Raw genomic sequence first — 11,120 nt, 5'->3', positions numbered from 1 at the left:
GCTGCCACACACAGTACTTGAAGGATTTATAACAGTGTTCAATCACACACTTATTACATCAAATGTCTCAAAGAGAGTACTTATTACAATAATATGGCTGAAGGCCATCTAATGAAGATAACAACGGAAGCTTCGAAGGTAAAATGAGTCCATCAACTCCAACGGCATAGCTGAGTGCACGACAACGACCTAGCGCACCTTACTCTTCATCTGAAAACTCTGCAACATAATACATTGCAGCCTGTGTAGGTCAGCACATGGAATATGCTAGCAAGATAACATTATAGAGCAATAAACAAGTAACAGCTATAACTATATGCATATATGGCTGGTGGAGGCTCTATGGTTATCATTTGCATAAAGCTAGTTTTTCCCTACAACAAAGGAATATATTTTATTTAACTACAAAGGTGGTTGAAAAACACTATGAATGGTAACCCCATCTCAATCCCAAATTAATAGTCATTAACCCAACAAGTTAATTAAGTAAAGTGATGAGATCAACATAGAAATTCAAACACCAGATACTCAAAATGTCAATAACCGGGGACACGGCTAACCATGATTAGTTTATACACTCTGCATAGGTTTGCGCACTTTTCCCCACAAGTCTCGATCTCCTCCGTTGTATTTCTCGCACTACATGATGTTTCAGAAACAGATGACCGAGACACAGTCTTTCCGAAGAGTTCCCCTTAACCGATAGATAGGAAAGTACACCTACAATCCCCTACATCTGCTAGCCCATCATGGAAAGGATTCCCACAAGTTACTCAACTATGCCAAAGCCCATAATGTCTTGTGGCTACACACGGAAGTTTCCAGCATGAATAACATAATGATCCCTTTGAGCCTAGGTAGCGACCCATTGGAAAAATCACATGGATACCCCGGGGTTTTCCTTTGGACAGCACTGGATTTCCCCAGGTGCCCACAAACCAAACCACCCATATGTGTGTTAAGTAGCCACCTTAAGTAAACCCTTAGTTCATAATAATACTCACAACTGTCATGAATCACTCAAACCAAACCACATCTACGAGCATAGCAATGTATAATAAGTGTTACGTAGTAACTCCCAAGGTTTGAATAAAAGGACAATAGGTACTACCTCAACAACTACTTCCCAAAAACCACATGTTAAACAGACCCTGCTCATGCAATGTTTGAGGATTGCGACTAATGCATAAAAACTGGGTAATAAGGGATATGATCAAAGTGTTACTTGCCTTGTTGACGATCTGAAAACCCTAGTGACTCGTAGTAGCACGCTTCGCACTCCGGAAATTCTATCATGAAAAAACAATAGCATACATAAGAAATCAAGCATAAGATGCAAGAGTAAAACTAAAATTAAAAGATCCAAACCAAAAGTTCAACTGAAGAGCTTCGATTGCAAAAATAATCAACCAAATCGAAGCTAAGAAAGTCAAACTACGACCAAAAGAAGTTCGAATTCAAATCTGCTTGAAACCAAATTTTAAATTGTCAAAACCATGTTCATGTTGGTTACCTGGAAAGAGGCGAACAAGACGAAGATTTTGGTGTTGGTTTCACTGGATTTGGACAAGCGAGTAAAAAGTTGCGAGGGTTTGAAGTTCAGGGACTGATCTATGATAAAAATAATAATCGCGGATAGGTCCCTGGCTGAAAATAAAAGAAAAACGCTAACGAACGAACGTTCTCTATGAAACCCTAATGAACGTCCGCAATTTAGGTCCAACTAGAAAACCGAAAGAAAACCCTAACTTCTAAAAAACCGGAAGAAAAACCGGTTCGGGTTTTTACTGATTAACCGAAGAAAATCACCGATGGCAACAATGGGATCTGGCCCGGCTCTAGCGAACAGCGGCTTGGGCGGTGGCGTAGGGCTGCGGGCAGGGCATCGATGTGGTGACGAGGCGGCGGAGGGCAGCGGCTTACCGGTAATGCCGCAGCAGCAGCGGCGGCGGCGGGCTGAGCGACGACGTTGTAGTTTGTGGCGGCGGCTGTTAGGGTGGGGTGAGGAGGCGGCGGGGTGGCAGCGCTATTTAAAGGCGGCGGCGACGGCGGCGGCACTCGGGACTCATGTCCCGAGTCGGAGAGGGAGGCGGCGCGAGGCTGCGGGCCGGCCTGCTCGGCTGGGCCTTCGGCCCAGTCGGGTGGGAAACCTTTTTTTAAATGAAATTTTTCCCAAAGAAAACCCTAATAGATTATAAAAAAATTCTAAAAATGCCAGAAACAATTTTTCGCAGTCTAAACCTATTATTTAGAACAAAGTGAACATTTTTTTGGCCCAAAAATGCAATTTTCAGAAATGCATATTTTTCTAAATTGAAATAAAATAGCAAATAAAATCCAAATAAAATTTTAATTTGACTTTAAATTTTCTTCTCCAATACTCCTTTCTTTTGAAGAAGTCCTATTATCTTCTCTCTTTTATTTTTAATATTGGAAATAATTGGAGAAAAAATATTAAAATCAAAATGATCCCCTTTTCAAATTTGATAAAATTCAAATATGAAAATTTATGAAATCCCCAACTCTCTCCTTGGGTCCTTGAGTTGCTTAAGATTTCTAGGATCACAACCAAATATGCAAATAAAATTTGATTTGCATATGGTGACCTATGTATAACATCCAAATTGAAAATAGGTGTAGGTGGTCTTTCCGTAGGTCTTCTTCTCTTTCCTAGGTGGATTCATCCTCGGTATGGTGGCTCCATTAAACTTTGCAAAACTTGATAACCTTGCTGCATGTAACTCAGCTGGCAAACTCGAGAATCTTAACAGGTTTCTCCTTGTAGGTCAGATCACTCTCCAACTGAATCGCTTAAGGGGCACTGTATCTCTTAGAGGAAAAGCAGCCATCTCAGCATGACAGTTCTTCAATTGGGAAACCTGAAACACATGGTGAACTCCTGACAATCCTTTGGGTAACTCCAATTTGTGGGAAACTTCTCCCATACGTTCCAGAACTTGGTATGGTCCTACAAATCTCGGGGCTAACTTTCCCTTAAATCCAAATCGTTTAACTCCTCGAAGTGGTGATACACAAAGATACCCTCTATCTCTAATTTCATAGACTACCTCCTTGCATTTCGTATTGGCATAACTCTTCTGCCTGGACTGAGCTACCTTTAGTCTATCTTGGATCAAGTTAACCTTCTCTTCAGACTCTTTGATCAAATCTGGTCCAAACAACTGACGGTCTCCAACTTCATCCCACATCAACGGTGTCCTGCATCTCCTTCCATACAGAGCTTCAAAAGGGGCCATCTTCAAACTAGCCTATTAGCTGTTGTTGTATGAGAACTTTGCGTAGGGCAAATTATTGTCCCAACTAGATCCATAATCTAGCGCACAAGCTCTCAGCATGTCCTCCAGAATCTAATTTACTCTCTTTGTCTGTCCATTGGTCTGCGGATGAAAGGTTGTACTGAACTCGAGCCTAGCACCCAAAGTCTGGTGCAGCTGATTCCAAAACTTTGAGGTAAACCGTGTCCCTCTATCTGATATGACGGTCCTCAGAACTCCATGCAGACATACGATCTTGGTCATATATATCTTGGCTAACTTGGCGCTTGTATATGTGGTTTTCATGGAGATAAAGTGAGCCACTTTGGTCAAGTGATCAACTACTACCTAGATTGAGTCATATCCTGATTTGATCATGGGTAATCCAGTGATGAAATCCATGACAAGTTTATCCCATTTCCAATCTGGTATCAGCATAGGCTGTAATAATCCTGCTGGCTTATGATGTTCTGCATTCACTCTATGACATACATCGCATACTGCTACATACTCGGCAATATCCTTCTTCATACTGGTCCACCAGAAACGTTCCTTCAAATCCAAATACATCTTGGTGTTTCCGGGGTGAATCGAGTATGGTGAGTCATGAGCTTCCTAAAGTATTAACTTCCGGATCTCCGCATTATTGGGCACATAGACACGATCCTCAAACCATAATGTCTCGTGCTCATCCTCAAGAAAACCTTTGGCTTTTCCTTTCCTCATCTTCTCCTTTATTTCAGCAATTTCATTATCATCCTTGTGAGCTTCTCGAATCTTTCCCAATAATGTAGACTGAACCTCCATTGTTGCAACAAAACCTCTTGGAACTATCTCCAAACGAAGTTCCATGAGATCGTCAACTAACTCATGCGGTAATCCTCCGCTTATGAGGGTTTTTGCATAACTTTTGCGGCTCAAAGCGTCTGCTACGACATTGGCATTTCCTAGATGATAATGCAATTTCATATCATAATATTTTATGAGCTCCAACCATCTCCTCTGCCTGAGATTCAACTCCTTCTATGTGAAAATGTACTTCAAACTCTTGTGATCCATGTACGCATCACAACGGTTTCCAATCAGAAAATGTATCCTGGTCTTGAGCGCATGCACTATAGCTGCTATCTCCCAATCATGGGTGGCATAATTCAACTCATGAGGTCGAAGCTGCCGTGAGGCATACGAAACAACTCTTCCATCTTGCATAAGTACACCTCCAAGTCCCAAGCGAGAAGCATCGCAATACACTTGGAAATCTTTGCGTATATCCAGAAGAATCAATACTAGGGCTATAACCAAACATTTCTTCAACTCCTGAAAACTTGCCTCACCATCCTCGGTCCATTTGAACTTGGTGTCCTTCTTCAACAACTCTGTCATGGGTTTCGCAATCTTTGAAAATTATCAATGAATCTCCAATAATATCCTGGGAGTCCCAGAAAACTTCGAATCTCTCCAACTGAGGTGGGTGCCAACCACTCAGTGACAGACTGGACCTTGGTAGGGTCTACGGCTATAGCTTCTCCTGATATAACATGTCCAAGAAATCCAACTTCCTTTAACCAAAACTCGCACTTGCTAAACTTGGCATATAGCTGATGTTCCCTGAGATTCTCGAGAACTAAATGCAAGTGTTCCTTGTGTTCCTCTTCATTCTTCGAGTACACCAAAATATCATAAATGAACACCACAACAAACTTATCCAAAAACTCCATGAGCACCTTGTTCATCATACTCATAAAATAGGCAGGGACATTAGTCAATCCAAATGACATGACCATGTACTCATATAGCCCGTACCTTGTGGTAAAAGCCGTCTTAGGTATATACTGTTCTCCAATCTTCAACTGGTGGTATCGTGCTCGAAGATCGATCTTGGAGAATACTTTAGCTCCTTGCAACTGGTTAAACAGATCATTGATCATCAGTAGTGGATACTTGTTCTTGATCATCACTTCATTCAACGCTCGATAATCAACAACCATTCTCAAAGATCCATCCTTCTTATCAACTAAGAGCACTGGGCTCCCCACGGTGATGAACTTGGTCGGATATATCCTTAATCTGCTTCTTAATTTCCTCCACATCATTTGCGGGCATCCGATACGGTCTGTTCGATATTGGTCCGGTGCCTGGGAACAGCTCTATCAAAAACTCTATGTCTCGATCTGGCGTCATGCCTGATAGTTCCTCTGGAAATACATCCAGGTAATCCATCACAACAGGCACTTCTTCCTGAATAGCTCCCGAGAGATAATTTACATGGGTCATCCTTGGCGCATGCCTAGGCACATACTTGATCCTTTTTCTCTCCGGGGTGGTGAGTAGAATTGACTTACTAGCACAATCGATATTTCCTCCATACATGGATAGTGAATCCATGCCTAATATCACATCCAGTCCTTGTGACTCCAAAATTATCAGGTCTGATGGGAAAACATGACTACCTATGGTCAATGGTATCTGAAGACATCTGCTGCTTGCCATATACTCCACTCCAGGTGAGCTTACTAACATAGGTGTCTTAAGAACTTTGGTGGGAAACTTATATTTATCCACAAATCCCCTTGATATATATGAATGCAATGCACCAGTATCAAAACTATTGCAGTAAATGACTTAATCAGAAAGTTACCTATAACTGCATCTGGCTGTTCTTCAACCTCCTCCACATTAACGTGGTTCACTTGTCCTTCGGTGAAAGGGTTGGGCTTCTTCCCAGAGTTTCCATTTCCATTGTCATTCTTCAACTCTGAGTAATCATTGGCGTAGTGTCTAGTCTTCCCGCACTTGTAATAGGTGACATGACTCAGGTCTTTCTAAGCGAGTGTTGCTGGATTGGGACGATTCTGGCTGCTGCTTCCTCCATTCCCATTTCCATTCCTAGGCCCACTATGCTTATGTGAGCTTCCTCCATTTTGGGTATGGCCTCCATGGTTATGGGTGTAACCTCCGGAGTTAGGGGTAAGTGAGGCTTCTGCAGAGCTCCAGAATTGTACTTCCCCTATCCATACTTCTGTTTGCGGCTCTCTATCTGCTATTGTTTGCTTTCAATCATAAGGTCCCTATCTACCAACTCCTGGTAGTTAGTAAATGTTGCCACCATCAAATGCATACTCATCTCATCATTCAACCCTTCCATAAAATTTTCCTGCTTCGCGGCATCTGTGGCCACATCATCTGGGGCATAGCAAGCTAACTTGCTAAACTCATCCATGTACTGCCCCACAGTACAATTTCCCTGGTGTAAGTTGCAAAACTCATGCTTCTTCATATTCATTGCTCCCGTAGAGACATGGGTTGTGTGAAAAGCTTGCTGAAACTGAGCCCATGTGACATTGGCTATGGGAAAAGTGGCTGTGTAATTCTCCCACCATGAGGTTGCGGGTCCATCCAATTGATGTGCGGCAAAGCGCACCTTCTTAGTATCTGTGCAACCTGTGGTGGTCAGCTCCCTTCTAATCCTGTGGAGCCACTCATTAGCAACAATCGGCTCGGTGCTACTGGAAAACACCGACGGATTCAACCTCAGAAAACAGGCTAAGTTGTCAACTGGAGGTGGTGGCGGTGGGTTGTTATTGCTGCTGCTGTTGTTGTTGTTGTTGTTGTTGTTGTTGTTGTTGTTGTTGTTGTTGCCTTGGTTCTGGACTAGTAGCCGCATCAAGGCATTCTGCTGCTGGATCAACTGGGTGAGCTCTGGTGGAAAGACAAATCCGGGGTCATGTCTCGGAGGCATCCGATAGGTTTAGAGGGGAGAGATTCGAACATAGTGGGGTCTAAGGAGAAATCACTACCCATATTCACATGAGACAAACACATTCATATCACACCACTCAATTCAAACAAGGGCATATGATCAATCTAGCTACCATCACAAAATACTCGGATTACTACTATATACATGGGGGAACACTACTAATAATAAGGTGGTCGACTACAAATTTTGATCGGAAGAAGACTCCATGATATTTGCTCCAGCTTCGTCTTCATAGTCATCATCACTTTCGGGGTCAGAGTCGGTGTCGTCCATGATGATGTAGTCCTTGGGATGGTTGTCCTCTCCTGGCGTAGGGTCTCCCATGAATACTCCTAGCTTCTTCTTCAGGTCTTCATTCTTCGCCAATAGTACTGCAATTTTCTCTTCATATCCATCACGTATAGACTTGAGCTCCTCTTCTAGCTCCATGTTCCCAGTCATCACCTTCTTCAGGTCTATCATGCTGGCAAACATCTGGTTCTCCTGACGATGAATGTGTTGGTTTAATTCCTGGGTGTAGGCTGTAATGGACTTGTCCCTCCTGGTGCAAATCATCTCCCATTGCTCATCTCGTTGTACACATATCTGTTAGATGGTGTCCTTAAGATCCTTGTCGTATACTTCGCTGATGCGTCCCATGGCGATGTGAGCTGCCATGCTCTTTCCTAGACTCCAGGTTGGTGCACCAAAGGAAAACTCTATGGTCTCCATAACTGGTGTGAAAGTCCTTCCTGGAATATGTACTCGAATAGTCCAGCATTCTTCTTCAGGTAGAGTGGCGGTGTAGGTCCCTGTGAAGCTCAATATTCGATGTTCAGGTATCTAGTGGCCTCCTTCAAGTGTTGTCCGAAAGGGGTGTCTTCATCCGGTTGAGCAAACTTGTTCCTTGGGCCCGCCATCTATAGAGTGGAAAGTGGAGAAGAGTCAGAAATGAGTAGAGGAGAGTGTCCTATGGCTTATATTTGTGGTCGCGTCCTACAGTTAGCGTGTGCTCTGTTACCATCATGTAACGATCCGACCTCAAACGGTCAAATCTCTATGTATAAGTGTCATCCCAAACAATACTTGAAGGATTTATAACAGAGTTCAATCACACACTTATTACATCGAATGTCTCAAAGATAGTACTTATTACAATAATGTGGTTGAAGGCCACCTAATGAAGATAACAACGGAAGCTTCGAAGGTAAACTGAGTCCATCAACTCCAACAACATAGCTGAGTGCACGACAATGACCTAGCGCACATTACTCTTCGTCTGAAAACTCTGCAACATAATATGTTGCAGCCTGTGTAGGTCAGCGCATGGAATATGCTAACAAGATAACACTATAGAGCAATGAAAAACTAACAGTTATAACTATATGTGTATATGGCTGGTGGAGGCTCTATGGTTATAATTTTCATAAAGCTAGTCTTTCCCTACAACAAAGGAATATATTTTATTTAACTACAAAGGTGGTTGAAAAACATTGAGAATGGTAACCCCATCTCAATCCCAAATTAATAGTCATTAACCCAACAAGTCAATTAAGTAAAGTGTAAGATCAACATAGAAATTCAAGCACCAGATACTCAAGATGTCCATATCCGGGGACACGGCTAATCATGATTAGTTTATACACTCTACAGAGGTTTGCACACTTTTCCCCACAAGACTCGATCTCCTCCGTTGTATTTCTCGCACTGCATGATGTTTGAGAAACGGATGATCGAGACACGGTCTTTCCGAAGAGGTCCCCTTACCCAATAGATAGGCCGGTACACGTACAATACCCTACATCTGCTAGCCCATCATGGATGGGATTCCCACAACTTACTCAACTATGCTAGAGCCCATAATGGCTTGTGGCTGCACTCAGAAGGTTCCAGCATGAATAACATAATGATCCCTTTGAGCCTGGCTGGCGAACCATAGGAAAAATCACACGGATACCCCGGGAATCTCCTTTGGACAGCACTGGATTTCCCCAGGTGCCCACAAACCAATCCACCCAAATGTGTGTTAAAGTAGCCACCATAAGTAAACCCTTAGTTCATTATAATACTCACAACTGTCACGAATCACTCAAACCAAACCACGTGTACGAGCATAGCAATGTATAATAAGCATAACGTAGTAACTCCCAAGGTTTGAATAAAAGGACAATAGGTACTACCTCAACAACTACTTCTAAAAACCCACATGTTAAACAGATCCTACTCACGCAATGTTTGAGGATTGAGACTAATGCATAAAAACTGGGTAATAAGGGATATGATCAAAGTGTTACTTGCCTTGCTGATGATCTGAAAACCCTAGTGACTCGTAGTAGCACGCTTCGCACTCCGAAAACTCTATCGTGAACAAATAGTAGCATACATTAGCAATCAAGCATAAGAAGCAAGAGTAAAACTCAAATGAAAAGATCCAAACCGAAAGTGCTTCGCTTCACCTCGCCACATCCGCTGCATGCATCAGGTCGAGGCCATGGTCGTCGTGCACTCGTGCTCTCGCGCCCATGCCCGAGCGCAAGCTCGTGAAGCTTCCTACTCCTGCTTCCGTCCTACCACGCGCCAACAGAGGATGTTTTCCTCCGCCGCACCCGCATGCCGCAGCCGCCCACACATGATATGTTCTGCGCCTGCGCGCTTCGCCGCAGCCGCACGCCCAAGCCGAGCCACACTCGCGCTCAAGCACAACCCCCCTCCACCGCCTCGCTGCACGCCCGCCGTGCCATGGCCGAGAGCCTCGACCCGGAAGGCTGGCCTTTGTTTTTCTCTCTGGTTCGTCTTCTGCTTCTCTTAGAGTCGAGCTGCCTCCTTAGCATGATCCACACATACCCGTCAGCACAAGTGCTCATGCACATTGCCAATGCCTCGCCATGCCTCGCTGCCATGGCCGAGATGAGTTCCTACCTAAGCTTGTTCTTGAGCCCTTGCTCATGCCGTTTCCCGGCCCCTCTTGCATCTCTCCTCAAGCACGCGTGCACTGACTTTAGTTTCCACACGCCCGCCGCAGGTCCTTAACCCCAACGGTCGTCATTTGTGCTTGCCATCGCCGTCGGTTGTTGCCATTATTGAATGCACAAAAGAGCCTGGGAGCTCTTTGTATCAAGAATAGTAAGCTAGCCCAGTGGTTCCTCCCTCGCGCTCACATCCAGGAGGTCCTGGGATCAAATCCCAGGCGCCCCTCTTTTGCTCTGTTCTTTTATTTCTTTTGCACACACCCACAGCTGCTTGGGCCGAATCCTCATCTGGGCCGCTACACCGTAATGCTTCGGGCCCGTGCATTTTTTTCCCAGTCTATATTTTAGCATTATCCAATGCATTCTTATTTACAGAAAATGCCCCTGTTTTGTATTGCTAATAACTAATCATGCATGCATCCAATTTAAACAATCTATTTATGCAAAATTCTTAGAATTTCAATTAGTTTCATAATATGTTGTTCTCATCCATGTTTAAGATGTTTAACATGTTGTTTGTTTTAATTCACATAAATGACATTCTAAAATGGTTTAATTCATATCTAAATAACCATAGCTCCGTTTTAAATAAACTTTATATGTAAATGGGGTATAAAAATGCATAGACTAACCTGCTGCACTTTACTTTGCATGTTTAACAACTCTAAAATTGTGTTTAGGGTAGAACAATACCTAACCTTAAAATATGCATATGAGGTTTTACCGGAATCGTTGTTCGTTGTTTCTGGCCTCATTTAAACTTGCCTAGATAGGTAGTTTTGTTGTGCTTCACCCCTTTGCCATGTTAATCAACATTTAATATTGTTGGGTACATAAACGAGATAGAACTAAATAACTTGTCGTGGTGTTTCATCAATATGCACCTTTGCATATTGAGCTCTACTTAATTTGTAGGATTTCTTGTGCATATTTCCATGCCATGCTTCATTAAACCGGACATGCATCATACTTGATTGTGCATCATGCCATCTTCATGTGTTGGTTGTTTACTATGTTGTTTGCTTCTTTCCGGAGTTGCTTCTTCGGGTTGGTTCCGATAACGTCACGTTTCTGAGGACCTGTTCGACTATGTCCGTTTGTCTTCTTCATGGACTCGTTCTTCTTCCTTGCAGGATT

This window comes from Triticum aestivum, chromosome 7A (genome assembly GCF_018294505.1).
Source record: "Triticum aestivum cultivar Chinese Spring chromosome 7A, IWGSC CS RefSeq v2.1, whole genome shotgun sequence".
NCBI classification, from domain to species: Eukaryota; Viridiplantae; Streptophyta; class Magnoliopsida; order Poales; family Poaceae; genus Triticum; species Triticum aestivum.
The sequence above is the reverse complement of the archived record's forward strand: the minus strand, read 5'-3'. Positions refer to the sequence as shown.